This window comes from Euprymna scolopes, chromosome 16, assembly GCF_053919585.1.
Source record: "Euprymna scolopes isolate OS-2025 chromosome 16, ASM5391958v1, whole genome shotgun sequence".
NCBI lineage: Eukaryota > Metazoa > Mollusca > Cephalopoda > Sepiida > Sepiolidae > Euprymna > Euprymna scolopes.
This window is the reverse complement of record NC_136497.1, coordinates 52,636,896-52,652,788: the sequence shown is the minus strand read 5'-3', so window position 1 is coordinate 52,652,788 and position 15,893 is coordinate 52,636,896. Positions and strand designations below refer to the sequence as shown.

General features: G+C 32.7%; 1 protein-coding gene across 3 annotated transcripts in view; it reads right to left on the bottom strand.

Moving 5' to 3' along the window:
• LOC145295957 (uncharacterized) overlaps positions 1 to 15,893 on the bottom strand; it is a 118,363-nt gene that overhangs the window by 82,010 nt on the left and 20,460 nt on the right. For 2 of the 3 annotated variants that reach the window (XM_080141862.1, XM_080141864.1), the window contains exon 1: positions 9,686 to 9,814. The exons of the other annotated variant lie outside the window; for it this stretch is intronic. The gene's annotated coding sequence lies outside the window, so the exon portion shown is untranslated. Of the gene's footprint in view, positions 1 to 9,685; positions 9,815 to 15,893 lie in introns of those variants that run through there. 3 annotated transcript variants of the gene reach the window in all.

Sequence of the window (15,893 nt, the reverse complement as noted above, 5' to 3'; positions counted from 1 at the left end):
TGAGATTTTGTTGCTTAGCAGGTTTGTCAGGGAAATGCATGTTGAAGAGGCACAAATGCAACCAGTTCATCAGAGCACATTCCATTAAAATATTTGTAAAACAAGTACAGAGATGCAACATTGTGGCGATGGGATGGGAGTTGTAGCTTAGTTGACAAAGTGGGACCTATTAGATTGAAAACTTTTCACAAGAGGGAGAGGCTAGTGGTAGATGCACCAGCCCAGATGTGGCAACAATACTCCATGCATGGGCGAATGGTAGCCTTGTAGAGGTACAGGATACTCTCAGGTGTGAGTAGTCTTCTAGCTCGATCCACCTTCTCTGCAGCAGCTTTCGCAATGTCCTCAATGTGTTTGTTCCAGTTTATATTGCAGGTGTCAATGTGTCAGCATCTAGTATACCTAAATGGTTACCCATTTGGCACTGACCAGGCTCAATATTGCTTAACTTTGGTGTGTCAATGTGATTATGCCGTATTCATCAGTACAATACCACTTGTTTTTAAAGATATTTACATTAGTTTCATTTTACCATTTGTGAAAACAAACTGTCATGTATAAAATAAACTAGAATATTTTTAAGTTATGTCAATTCGATCAATTTTGTATTTTACTTCAGTCAGTTTTAAGAGATCAAGAGGTTCCCTTCTGGAGTTAACACTTGATTCCGTTACGATTTAAATTTATATCTGAGGGCTTTTTTAAAGATAGATGTTTCTTTTATGGTGCTATCTGTATTTAGTTACAGCTCAGTCTTCCAGGGAGTGCTTCTAAGTATTTCTGAACATTCTTTTTTATTAGGCCTGTTGCTCCTATCACAACCAATATAATGTTTATCTCTTACAGAGACCATGTCGTTCTTAGATTATTCTTCAGGTCCTGATATTTTGTTATCTTTTTCCGTTTAGCTCTATTAAGGCCAAAGCCATTTGGGACTGTGACATCAATAATGAGCGCAGTTATTTTGGGCTTGTTCAATATTATAACGTCTGGCTTAATGAGTTTGTCTTTTATGTATCTGCCCACCTGTTTGTCTTTGTCATAGAACACTGTCACCTTTCTGTTTGATGTTGGTTCATGTTCCCAGATGTTCAACTATCTGTCAAGCTGCATCTCTTCACAGGAGGTATTTACATACTTTGTTGTGGTGGGCAGTTAAGCAAAGAAAGTAGCATTTCAAATGTAAGTGCAAACAAATCAAAGAAATTGATATTTCAAGCATAGCACAAAGATAAATGAACACACATTTAGTACAATCATATATAAACATGTGATTTCAAATACAGCTGTCTATACACATAACACATCTAAAATAAGATGTACCATGCAAGATAGGAATGAAAATGCTATTTCAAATTGAAGTGTGACAGGCCTATTGAAGAAGGACTCGAGGAAAAACAGCCGAGTTGCCGCAAGAATTACATATGTAAACGTTGCCAATCTGAATTTCTGGTAAGCAGGAAAAAAAATTTTTTTAATTAGTTTTTATATTTTACGTATGTATTTTATTTACCTAATTGTTTTTCTTTTACACTTGCCCCCCACACACCTACCCACTACACAAAAAGAAATCTACTATTAAAATTTATTATTGAAATTTGTTGTTTTCAATTTGCAGTTTGTGATTCGCTTGCTATTTTCCTCAAATAAACACATTCTCCAATTTTTAACCAATGTTTGTTTACGCGTTCTTTTGCAAAAAACTGTCAATGTTATTCTTTAGTAGTCTTTTCAAATAGTCATACTATAAAGTGCCGCCTAGTGTTGAATATGTTAGACAATTTTCATTCAAATCAAGTCGAGAATGACTCGAGGAAAACAGCTGAGTTGCTGCAAGAATTACATAGGCAAACTTTGTCAACTAAGTTCTTTCTTTATTTCAGTTAGGAAGGGAATTTATCGTTATATTTGCCCCCTAAAAATGTCAATTGAACTTATATTAAGTAGAATACTTATTGTTATTTTTTTTAATAGAGAGTAGATAATGCATTGTGGATGCATTGTTGGCAGCTCCTGTAACTCATTTCTCCTTATTTGTCCCTCAGTCCTCATTTAGAATAAGTGATTTTTCTGACAACGGGAGAAGGAAAAGCTGTATTTTAGGTCGGCTGCATTTTTGCATAAATCTGAGATGTCGAAAAATTTTTGTTTCTTTTTCTTTTTGTAGCCATGTCACTAATAAGGATGCTGGAGGTAAAGGTTTTAACTGGGATGACATTATCCTAGTCAGGGACCCAAACCTTGAATTAACCACTAAGAAGGCCGTCCTATCAGCAGATGCAAAGTACTGGGGTTGCTGCATTGCCATTTGGTGAATGGATTCTGGATCATGCAGTAGCTTCTGGTAGTGCTTCTCGATGCTGTATAAGTGGATAATTGGTACGGCTTTACCTTATAATGGGCTACAAAAAAAAATATTTCTTCTTCTTTACTTTTCCTCTCTATCCTGTTCTAACGAAGTCTGTTGATCTGTTCCACAAATCTCAAAACTCCATCATGGAAAGTCTCCGGAAAGAATACACGATTAAACCCAGAACTTTAACTTCCAACATAGACCCCCACCCCACTACTGTGTCTCCTTCTCCCACATGAGGGGTCTACATTCCAACCTTCCAGATGTTGTAACCAATTATAGGAGACTACACCAGACCTATTGTTCTTAAGTGAAACTGGCATTGGACCGACTATTTCCCTCGATGAGTTTGTAATTAAAGGATATTCTAACTTATCAAAATCTGGCCCCCCCCCCAAGATCACCATGGACATGGAATATGTGCTTACATTAAAGATGGCTTTTCATGTAGTAGGGACATCTCCAGAGAAGACTCTAAATTACCCTATATGTGCTCCCGGGTTGCACTTGCTCATACCACTGCATTTATATTTGCCCTCTATTACACCCACAACAGTGGAGTTACTATCTTTAAGAGCATATCCTAGAAAATTGACCACATCCTGTGTGCTCAGTCTTCAGTTAACATTTAGGTCTGTAGTGACTTCAATGTTTACAATGTAGAATGGTTAGCTCACTCAAACAAGACAGATGATGAGGAGAGGTTCTGTTACGATTGCTCCATTGCTTATGACGTAATCAGATTGTTCACGAACACACCCGTGTGCCCAACACTGGCAATCAGTATGCAAGTCACCTAGACCTTTTTCTCACAACTTGCCCTGAACTATGTCCATCCTCTATTCTATCTCCACTAGGATCTTCCAACCACTCGGTTATCTCAGTTAAGATACAAACAAAATGTAATAAGTTCTCAGACATACCTCTCCATCATACTGTATATCGATACTCTAAGGTTAACTGGGATAGCTTCTGTACTTTTATATCAAATCTACCTCTGTGTTCGATGTTTAAAAAAAATATATCCTCTTGGTATCAAACCTGACAGAATAGTTAATCGTAGGTATAGAAAGCTTCATACCCTTCAAAAAATTCCAGCAAAAACCTAACAGCCAGTCGTGATCTCTTCAGAATGTGCTGCTGCTATTGCACACAGAAATTACTATTTCCATTGCTTCCAACGTACTGAGACTAAAGCTACTTTCAGGACTGCCAGCAATTACTGTAAAAGAGTAATAAAGAATGCAAGAAAGTCTAAACTAGCTAAGTAGCAAGCTTGGTTTTGGCAAATAGCAAACAGGATCCTGAACAGAAGCGTGTTCTCTATCCCAACCATCATCAATGGACCTGAGGTAATGTTGTCAGCATTGGACAAAGCCAAACTCTTTGCCAAGAACTTTGCAGCTAATTCTACCCTATGCGATCAGCCCCCACCTCCCGTATTCCTTCCTCTGTCTGAATACACACTATGCGACATACAAATATCTGTGCATGATGTTGCCAAGCTAATCAAAAACCTTAATTCCAGTAAAGCAACTGGTCCTGACAGCATTCCAATTATAGTGCTAAAAAAGCTTCAACCAGAATTAGCTCTCATAGTTACAAACAAAGCTGTTTAAGCATTGTCTTAAGGAGAATTGCTTTCCAACACCCAAGAAAACCTCATCAGTATGTCGCGTATTTAAAAATTCAGGTGCTTGGTCATCTCCCTCTCAGTAGAGACCAATAAGTCTTCTGTGCGTCAGTAGTAAGTTGCTGGAATCCTTATTAAATAGAGAAGTAGTCAATCACCTCTGAAAAAATAACTTTCTTAGTGACATGCAATATAGTTTCTGTTCTGCTAGATCTACAGATGTGCTAACAGTTATATCCCATAGGATTAGCAAATCTCTCGACAGAGGCTTTCTTTCTAGGGAAATCACTCTTGACATATCAAAGGCCTTTGACAGGGTATGGCATAAAGGTCTACTTCACAAGATCTCCAGCTACGGTATAGCTGGAAATGTCTTTTCAATTATTAAATCATTTCTCTCTGGTAGGTTCATAAGAGTAGTGATTGATGGGCAGAAATCAAAAGCTCACAGTATTAATGTTGGAGTCTATCAGGGGTCCATCCTGGGCCCAACTATTTCTGGTCTACATCAATGATCTTCCAAATCACATCCTATAATCATTTGTAGACATTTATGCTGATGACACTACCATCTATGGCAACACTTCAAAGGCTGTAAACAATTAAGGTCTCTCTGATTCTCTGTCCTCTAATCTTAAGCATGTGGTGCAATGTGGAGAGAGGTGACTAGTTAATTTTAATGCATCTAAAACCAAGTTTCTATCTTTACATCATCAATGCTCTGATCCCCGTCTGGCATCAATTGAAATTAATGGCTCTCATTTTGGGGAGCCTCCATGTTTTGACAAGGTTCTAAGTCTGACCGCTACTCCTGATCTGAAATGGAACACGTACATCAAATCCGTTATCAAGATTGCTGGAAAAATGGTGGGATCATTCTACCGCTTCAGTAGATATCTCACTGCTGATGCAATTCTCTTACCTGTATAAGAGCCAAGTACGTCCGAGAATGGAGTAATGTTGCCAAATGAATAAAAGCACCTTATCCTGTCTTGACAGAGTTTAAAATAGACTTTGTAGCCTAGTAGGAGATGCTTTCTTCTCTTCCCTGCAACCTCTTTCCCCACAGAAGAGATGTTGCAAGCCTGTTTCTGCTTTATCTATATTTTCGTGGTAAGTGCTTGTCTGAGCTCCAATCTGTGGTCCTCTCTTGCCAAACTTTCATAAAAAACACTCATCTACCTTAAACCACCATCAATAATTTTCCCCCCAAACTCTTTATCTATTCCTAAACCTAAACATAGATTTCATAAATACAGCTTCTTTCTTAGAACTGCACACCTGTAGAACTCTCTTCCATTTTCCTGCTTTCCAGCTGACTACAATATGGTTGTCTTCAAGTCCAATGTGAACAAGTTCTTGATGAGCCATCACCTTAAATAATTCAATTTATCAAATTTACACTACTAACGATTACTATGATATTGTCCCATTGACTATTGTACACTCATTAACTTTTAATAAGTGGTGATTCTTTTGTTAAAAATAAAGTAAAGATACGAGGATGCATCTATTTTCACATGAAAAACTAGCCTGGGTGCCAGGCGTTGGCCAGGTGTTTGGAGGTGTGTTCAGCATAAGAAAAAAAAAAAAGTGGTAGTAGGCAGGCAGGCTCGAACCCGTACCGCAAAGGAGGAAAAGAATATGAAAAAATAAAACATGACGTCTTTGCCATTGCGTCCATTGCCAAATCAGAAGTGGCGAAGGTTAAAATTAAGGCTAGTCAATCGAAAAGAGGGGATAACTTTCAAAAATATCGTTGAAAAAAAGCAACCCCCTCCTTGTAGAAAAGTGCTCAGTCAAGGGTGGAGGAATTCATGTTTTTAGACAATATTTTGACATTTGTCGTCCGAAGGGTCAAGCTTCAAAATATACAAATCTCGTGAAAATCCGTCACCTCTGTTGAAAGTTTTAGGCAGATATACAATCATACATACATGCATACATTTAAACAGACAGGTGAGATTTATATAATAGATTACTTTGTTTTCAATCAATCTTGTTGAGAATTCTTTTAGGATTCTCTTGACTTGTTCCTTTAATTTAAGCAATTATTTTTCTTATTTTCAATTTTATTTGTCTTTAAAAAAAATTTCTGCTGTTAATTAATGTTGCTTTGGAGAAAACTTTTGGCAATAGTGTGCCATGTTAGATGGCGTGCATAAATTAGGAGCAAGTGAGTGGTTAGTGAAAGTTGTTCAATCAATGTACAGAAATGTTAATAGTTGTGTTAGAATTAACAGCACATTTACTGATAACAGTAGTGTTCAAGTATCAATACATCAGTGATTTGTACTGAGTGTGTTACTTGTCATTTGTGTCCTTATAGCATTGTCCAGAGAATTTTGTACAAGTTGTTTGACGTTGATCATGTAGTGTTTGTTTGTGAAACAATGGAAGACCTATTTAAGGATTCAGAGGAATGCTATGGAAATTATGAGAGTGAATGTTACCAAGATTAAATTGATGATTAATGCTTGTAGTTTTGGAAAGCCTTCAGAAAGAGGAAAATTCACTCTGATCAGTTTGTGGAAATGGAGTCAAGCTTCTTTTTTTTTTTGTAATACTTGTAAACATTGCATACACACACTTGGAATTACAAGTAGGTGGAGACATGACAACCAATTTGTGTGCAAGAAATATAAGACAATGGGAATTAATGAGAACTTAGGTACAGAGAAAATATATTTGGATAGCAAAACATTTTGTTTCCAAGTTTTGCACTCTAAGACCAAGATGGTGTATTCTTGCTGGATCATCAAGTGTATTTAACATGTGTTTTGCAGTAATTGGGGCAGAATAACCATTTTATAGTTAAATATTTAGAGATTTATAAAGAATCAGAATCAGTAATTGTATTGGAATCAGGAAAAATATTGGAATCATTCCATCAGTAATAAATACAAAGACTTCTAATCAAGAAAGATTTTGTGACCCAGATAATAAAGTGTATATGGTACATTGCAGCAATTTGTGCACAGGAAGTTTCAGGGTGATGAGCTCAATCATTTAGATATCAACTCTGAATGCCATTATTGTCCATAGCAAATAACAGATGCTGCATCATTGGCTACACTTGCAACAACATTTGAAGAATACAAGAAACTCCTTGTCAACTTGACACTGATGAAATAATCTCTCAGTGTGAACAAGATTTTGAACTAGGGAACTTTGCAGTATCTTATCCAGGAAATGATACTAAGCACTGTAATCCAATTAGAAAAAAAAAAAATTGCCAGTATGTGTATGCCTTTTTACATTCGTCTTGTTCTCCTCGCTGCGAACCTCTCGCCTTCAACCTTTTTATAGCATCTTTTTAAGGCAGCTAATTCATTGCTATGCAAATAAATGCATATCAAATTACATGCCCCCATGATCAGTTCGCATAAACCCTTGCTCAGATCAGCACTCAGGTTCTCAGGGCTTCCAAGCACAGCTAGCCCTTCAAACAGCTGAACACAGCCCTAGCTTGCCCTCACTACACAATCAAGACTACACAAAGAGGACTTTCCTGTAGAAGCAAGAATGAATTTTCTTTGCAAATAGTTACAGAAAATCACTGTGTGTATTGGATATGTGGCAAAACACTATGCTGCAAAATAAAGTTTGCAGAGATTACTCAGCAACCAAATTCTCGATTATCACGCAGACCCCACAGCTGTGATTTGTTTAGAATAAACAATAACAAAAAACGACCTTGCTGGTTTAAAAAAAAAAAAAAAGTTAGCAGCTGCTTTTTTTTTGTCATTTGAAGCAAAAATCCCTATGTACTTGCCTTTCCACAAAGGAAAATTTAAGACACAAGGTCAATGTTTAATATAAGGGATATCCACCTAAAAGGGGCACTTTGGATTTGGACACAAATTTTAATTTTCCCAGTCAAGATAGATTTTTCCTTTCTTGAAGTAGAGAACAGACTTGATCCAATCCTGAAGTAAAAAGTTCCTATTTACTTGCCTACACATATTGGTAAAGTTAAACCCGAGATCAGTTTTTGGTGCTGGTACAGTTATTGAACTGCGCTATTTTTAAATAGTACTTTCAAGTTAAATTAAAGTTTTATATTTTTTTGTTAGGTGAAAGTACAGAATAATTACAAAACACGCTCCTCTCTCCATGTTAAGAATGGCTTTCTAAATAATAACATTATTTCAGCACGGTTCAATAAGTGCATTGCATAAGTATCCAGCTCTTTAATGTGGAGGCATATCCAGCTCCCCCAAAAAGGAGCACTCAGGACAAGACAACAATCAGAATTGTCCAAGTCGATAATTTTTCTCACTTAGAACAGAAGAGATACTACATTTTGATCTGAGCCTGAAACACGAGTCTGTTACCTTCTCAAGAGGGATACAATAGGCACACGTTTACTTTTTAATGTAAAGGCTACTAAATTCACTAAAAAAGGGATCACTACTACAATTGTAATTGTGACAAAAATAAAATTTAAAAATGTCCCTGATCGAGAGAGTAGATATTAAACTTGGAATTATTTATTCGTAAATAAAAAATATTATTCATTCAAAAATTAAGCATTTGATCCCATTTCAAAGGCCGATCCCGAAGTAAGAGTCACTTCCCTTTGGCTGTATTTATTTTGTGTTGCTCAAGTGAAGAGAATTACTTCAAAATATAGTTGTACTTACATTTTCTAAACATGATTTTTAAATGTATTATACGTACTCGATTCAAAAACAAAAACAAAAAAAAAGAAAACAATTCAACGTATAAAAACAGACACGAAATCCTGTCCTCGTTAATAATAGACATCATCATCATCATCATTATTATTATTATTATTATTATTATTTCAACGTGCTTCCCCGCCAGTTTCATTCAAAAAATATGAATTATCCCCCCTAACCAAACTGAAAATAATGTAATTCTTGCATTAAAATTGAATTTATATTATGAAACACGAAATATTATTGTAAATAAATAATTTTTATTGAACACGTTCGAAAAAATATATATAAGCTTAACAATATCGTAGATTATTTGCATAATAAATTTAGTGGTGAAAAGTTAGTTTGGAAAATATGAATTAAAAATTAATAATTGTGCTAAGATTTCCCTAACAAAAAATACAATAATTCTGTTAGGAAACATTTAATTAAAATTATTTAGTAAAATTTCTTTTTTATCTTCTGTTATAAGCTTATATTAATTTTCACTTAAAAATGACATTTATTATTATTATTATTATTTATTTATTTTTGGCTGCTGATCATATAATTATTGAATAGGTTTTGTAAAATTGATATATTTTATAAAATGGAAATATGTTAAGTTAAACGAAAATCGGAAACGTTTTCAGACGATAAAAGCATAAATTTCCGTTTTATTTAAAAGCATAATCAAACTTTCGGATAATTACGCGCCATTTTGCAAAATGTTAAAAAAAAGATAGTTGAATGTACAATAAACGATTTCCGAAAATCCATCAATTCCAAAAAATTGATGCGACCAGCATAAACAAATTTTTAAAATGTCTAAAATAATGAGATCATTAAAAATAACTCTAATTGAATTGCAAACCGTTATTGAGTCGTAGTTACTAGAACACATTGTGATGATAATCAAAGTGAAGCGCGGTGATGAAGTTTACCTCTCGAAACTAAAACCGAATCATTTATGACAAGTAACGTCTCATTTAATAATGGTGGATCTTCATCAAAAAACACATTATTCACACTTACCTTAAGGTTAAGCTAAACCAGTGTGATAATTAACACTAGTTTAATACGTTAACTTAAAAATAATTGAAAGCGAGGAGGAAAGTTGACTAAAATACGCAAACCGGAAGTAAATGTTTTTTTTTTCTTTAGAAATAATCAAGGGCGATAACTCTTAAAAAATGAAACTTGCTATCAAGTTTAAAAGCTGTAAAAACACGATCAAACCTAGATGATAATGATAATGATAATAATAATAATAATAATAAAAGCAAAACTTGTTTACGTATTTATTTATTTAAAATATAAAATATTTTCGACTTAACCAGAGCAGATAAAACAAAATGATCTGATTAATGACAATTAGTTTGCAAATGTAATAATTGTCCGTGGGCTTGGATCAAAACGTAGTATCTGCTTTGAGTGCTCTGTTCGTATGAAGAAGCGGTACTAGTGCAGACTGCAGAGGGTGATTATTTAAAAAGTCATTCTTAACATGCGGAGGGAGGGTGTTTTGTACCTATTCTATACTTCAACTTTACGATTGAATAATAAAAAAAAATCAAAACATATCATAAAACTTTAATTAAACTTGGAAATACGATTTAAAAAAAATAGCGCGGCACTCTCTGCACTAGCACCGAAGAAGCCACCCTCCAAGAAATTATATTCTTCGAAACAGCGGGAAATGAATTTATGGGTTTATATTACTGTACACAGATTCGAAAAAGTTGTCAAAAAACAAATATATAACAAATAAATGTTATCAAAGGCAAGATAAGTTACTTTTCTACCAAACTGGATACATTTTTCGTGTTTTTATTCAATGTAACATGTTTATTCAGCTCGAAAACCACACAGTGTTTACCGATGTATTGGAGAATTCAAGATGGCGTCTGACTCTCTCTTTAACACGGTAAGTTGACATATATTCGGCGGGTTTTTAATAGTATGTTGTCTAGTTTTTTTTTTATTTATAACACCTTTTCCCAAACTTACCGTGTTAAAGAGGGAGTGAGGCCTTGAATTTTCCAATACATCGGTAAACACTATGTTTTTCGAGCTGAATAAACATGTTACATTGAATAAAAACACGAAAAATATATCCAGTTAGGTAGAAAAGAAACTTATCTTGCCTTTGATAACATTTATTTGTTATATATTTGTTTTTTGACAACTTTTTCGAATCCATGTGTACAGTAATACAAACCCGAATTTATTTATTTTTCAGGAAGGACCCTCGATCATAGAATGCTAAAGTTCTCCTGTAGGAGACGTATCCCTGAACTACTTACGCTTTTTTTTTTTTCCCCTCGCTCACAAAGTACTAGTCCGAATTCGTAGCAGCGGGCCGATATCAGTGGACTTTTTGTCTGACGCACACGAGTGAGGCCGGGAGGCCCCTATAGCGAAATATGCATCGGCTCCGATGTTGTACGCAGTTCGTTCGAGGGAGCGTTCATTATTCCGAAACGGAAAGAAATTTTGGCGTGTGTGGCCTTGTTTATTATTATTATTATTATTATTATTATTATTATTATTGAAGCTTGAATTTTGCGATTTTCGGATTATTTTGTTATATTTTTTTCCGTTTTTTTTGGGGGGGGGGATGTTTCTTTTTTGTGGTCGTGTTTTTTATGGATATTAAGGAGGGCGTTTTTTTTTTATGGATATTTTTTGTTTGGCCGTGTTTGGGGGGTGGGCGAAGATTATAGTTATAGGTAATCATTAATAGGAAAATGGCAGTCAAATTGTTAGTTTCAAAATAAAAATTATTAAAGTTTTAAACGAAAAAAAATAAAATATGTAATTAATATTTAATAAACTGTGGGGGGATTCTGGTCACATGTGAAAAGGAAGATGAGGATGGTAGAATGAAAATTTGTTCCATTCCCATCTAATGGAAGAGTTGTGTTGTGGAGACGGCGTGAGAAAGGACACGCATTTCCACGAATTATTAAAAGCATAAGACAACAATACACTTTTTAAGAAATGTTTAATTTTCAAAGTTGTTTTATTTTGTATAAATTTATATTTTGTTACGTGGTTACTTCAGATTTTATTTTGTTCGTTTTTCTGTTAAGACAATAATATACTTTCTAAAAATTATTTCATTTTTCTGTTAAATAAATAGTTATAAATATATAAAAATTAGGTACGGGCAAAAAATGGGCAGGCAAAAATAGAGGGACCTAGTTTTGAAAGCCGATTTATCATAATATTTTTGTAGGTTTCCGACTACTTTTTCATTGTATTTGAAAGATTAGAGACTTAAGTTAATTTCCTAAAGGAAAAAAAATATTTGTACACGTGAAAAAAAAGTTATGAAAAATGTTTTCACGGCGAGCTAATTCAGCTAAATTTTGAAGTTAAATAAATTCATTGTAAAAATCCTTTAAAAGATAAATATTAGTTTTCTGGGTCTATTTCAAAGATAATTAGTAAAATTCTAAGATATTGAATTAAATTTTAAAAAAAGACACCTTGTTTGTGCAAAAATAACTTGATTGGCCCTCAAAAAGCAAGTAATTTGCCGTTCGCCAAAAACGCAAGAAACTAAAATTTTGTAAACACGATTATAAGGAGGCCCAAAATTTCAGCCAATCGAAACGCTGTTTCCAAATGAAATCATGATAGTAAAAGGAGGTAGGGGTGTCAGATCCCCGCCCCCAGACGTGCATCCATACATTCCTATTCTGAACGTTTGTATCATTTTTTAATTTAATTATTTTTTATGTTTCTGTTTTTAAATTAATTTTTTTTTATTATTGTTCGAGATTATATAAAAATTATGTTTCACATTCTTGCGAACAAGGAAATTATTAAAATCTTGCATATAAAAATTATGCGAAATCTATAATTAAAAATAAAAAAGTAGAAATATTTTTGTTATAATTTTTTTGTGTGTGTGAAAATAAACAATGCTTAATTTAATGGTAATATCGGTAGTTCGAGAAATTCATTTTTCTTCGAGTTATATCGAATTCATTAATACGAATTTTAGGGTCTTTTTTCGTAATGTTCCTGTAAAAATTATTTTATTTTTATTGTTACAAATTACGATGCTTTATTTATATTAAAAAAAAAAAAGCAAAAATAAATTCTTGCGTTTTTATTTACTACTGAAAATCATAACTTTAGTAAACGTATTTTTCGTTTAAACAAATAATACATTTTCACTAACATTTAAATAAAAATAATTAGTTCCGCGATCATTATTTGATAAATACTGAAAATTCCATTAAAATTGGTTAATTTCCTGATTTTTGGTGAATTTTTAAATAAAGGGAGGGGTCAAAATGTTTATACATTTTGAGCATCGGCATTCATTTTGCCCGTACCTTAATAAAAATGTATATTTTGTTCGTTTACTTTATTTAATCAAGTGCTTACTTCCAAGATGAAAATATTTTTTATATTAATTACATATTTTTTTTAGTTTAAAACTTTAATTATTTTCATTTTTATTTTAAAAATAATAATTCGTAATAATCGTGATTTGACGGTGTAAAATACTGATGTGACCCTTCTGGAGTTGTCGAATTTTTCCGGGATTTAACTGCAAGACTAGCAGTGTCAGAAATTTCGTGAAAATAGTGAATAATTCCACCCCATCTTTCCAAGCTTATAACTCCTCGAAAAATGTAATTCAAGCCCTAATTTTTTTTTTCAATTAAAGGAGCAAGGACCAAGGTTTTATTAAAAAAAAAAAAAAAAAAACAATGTGTTTTTTTTTAAAAAAGGTTTTAAACTTCGGACTTTGCAGGTAAAAAAGCGATTTTTTTTTTGTTTTAAATTTGAATATATTATTTATTGACCTTTTCTCTTCAATTTGTGATATATAAAACTCCCCGACATAAATTAATTATTTACTTTTTAATAGACATTTCAAAATGAGAGGCGTGAATTATTCGACCCCCTGTCTTTTCAAGCTTATAACTCCTCGAAAAATGTAATTCAAGCCCTAATTTTTTTTCAATTAAAGGAGCAAGGACCAAGGTTTCATTAAAAAAAAAAAAGACAAAAAAAAAACAATGTGTTCTTATAAAATAAGGTTTTAAACTTCGGACTTTACAGGTAAATTTCTAAAAAAGCGATTTTTTTTTTTGTTTTAAATTTGAATATATTATTTATTGACCTTTTCTCTTCAATTTGTGATATATAAAACTCCTCGACATAAATTAATTATTTACTTTTTAATAGACATTTCAAAATGGGTGACACTTGCGGGGGGGGGGGGGCGTGAATTTTAAAAAAAACGTTTGTCTAAAATATTATATTCGGTTTATTGGAAAGAACATAAAATTTCACATTGACCCTGAAAATATCGTAAAAATAGAATCAATAGAAAAATTTTGATAGATTTTTAAAGTTTAAAAATTGAAAAATATTGAGTTCGGAAAATTCATTACTGTTTAAAAAATAAAAAAAAAAAAAATATTTCTATTACTTTTAAAACAACTGTAATAGTTTATTTTGGAAGTATAATCCATAAAGAAAATAAATAACCCACTTTCAACAGAGAAATTACGAGATTTTTATATTGTATTCGCAGTTTCGTGTTAGGGGTGTCAAAAATTCCTACAAAAATTCTGATACTGCCAGGAAAATTTGTGCAAGTCCAAATTAGCACTTGTGGCGATAAACAAATTTTTATTTAAAAAAAGTACCTACTCAACGAGAACACGACTATTTTTGTTTTAATAATTATTTTTTATTCAAACATAAAAAATAAAAATGTCAATTTGGCTTGAACTGCGATTTTTGGATTATTTTGTTGTTGTTGCTGCTGTTTTTTTTTTTAACAAACAAAAAAAATTTAAAAAAAGAATTTTCGTGCTTATGCACTTATGTTACCGTGATTTTTTTTTAATGGTTTAAGTGCCTCCCTCAATGTTTGAAGTGTTTCTAATGTCTTTAAATGTTTGGAACTTGTGCCCATACACCCACTCACCGTTAAATTTGGTTTGGGGGTATCAAAACCGAAGCAAAATATGATGAAAGTAAAAATAAAATAGATAAACCCCATAATTTATTATACCATACCTGTTCACACTGAAACACTTATCACAATATTCTGTGGATCTATATTAAAAAACCTTGTTAAACTTTGTGACATATTTCCATAATTTTATTATACCATATTTCTTCAAACTGAAACATAATTATCAAAGTATACTTACGCAGATAGATATGAAATGTCTTTATTAAAGTTTGTGCCTATTTCCATTCTATGGAGACCAGACGTGAACGCAGACCCCACAATTTTGTTATACCATCCCTATTTAAGTTAAAACATACTTATCAAAGTATTATTATGTACATCTATATCAAAAACACTTGTAAACGTTTTTTTTTTAATTTTTAAATTTTTTATTTCCATATTTTGTGGACCAGGCGCGTACGCAGGCCCCACAATTTTAATGAATCATCATTATGCCAGATCAAACATATCTATACCTGTGTCTCGATACATCTTCTATCATTATATGTGATCAGTTTTCTATAATAGTCAACCATATAGGAACCTATTTGTGACCAGACACACACACAGACATTCAGCTTTATATTATAGATTACAGGAGATTTAAAGATAGTAAATAATTCTAAATTAAGAAAACTCCTTAGTAAAGGTCCGAATTATAGAGAGCCTAAATGCCTAAATTACACTAAATGCGTTAAAGAAGTAACTAAAACACTAAAAGGTTTTATTATGTCTATGGTAAATAAATATAAATTAGCACAGTTTACGTTTGATGCATGGAAAAATAATATACTTGAATGCGTAAATGAAAAACTAACTAGAAAAACTAATCCTCTTCTAAAAAATTCGGAAATACTGGAGGAACTTAAAATACTTCAAGATAAGTTTGTAATAGTTCCTATTGATAAAGCTGCAAACAATATAGCTTTTATATGTAAAAAATATTATATACAACGTTTATTGATAGTAGGAATTACAGGTAACGTTTCAGATACCTATAAAGTAATATTAATTAGATAGTATTATTCTGAATAATAGTATTATTAGTGAAAAAGTTAGACGAAAAAAAACAAAAAACTTCCATGTATTGGATACCTAAAATGCACAAAAATCCAGTTAGCGCTAGGTTTATTGTAGGTTCAAAGACGTGCATGACTGCATGACTAAACCTTTAAGTAAAGCTATATCTAAAATATTTAAATTACTTATAAATCAAATAAATAATTTCCACCAGAAAAGAAAATTCTA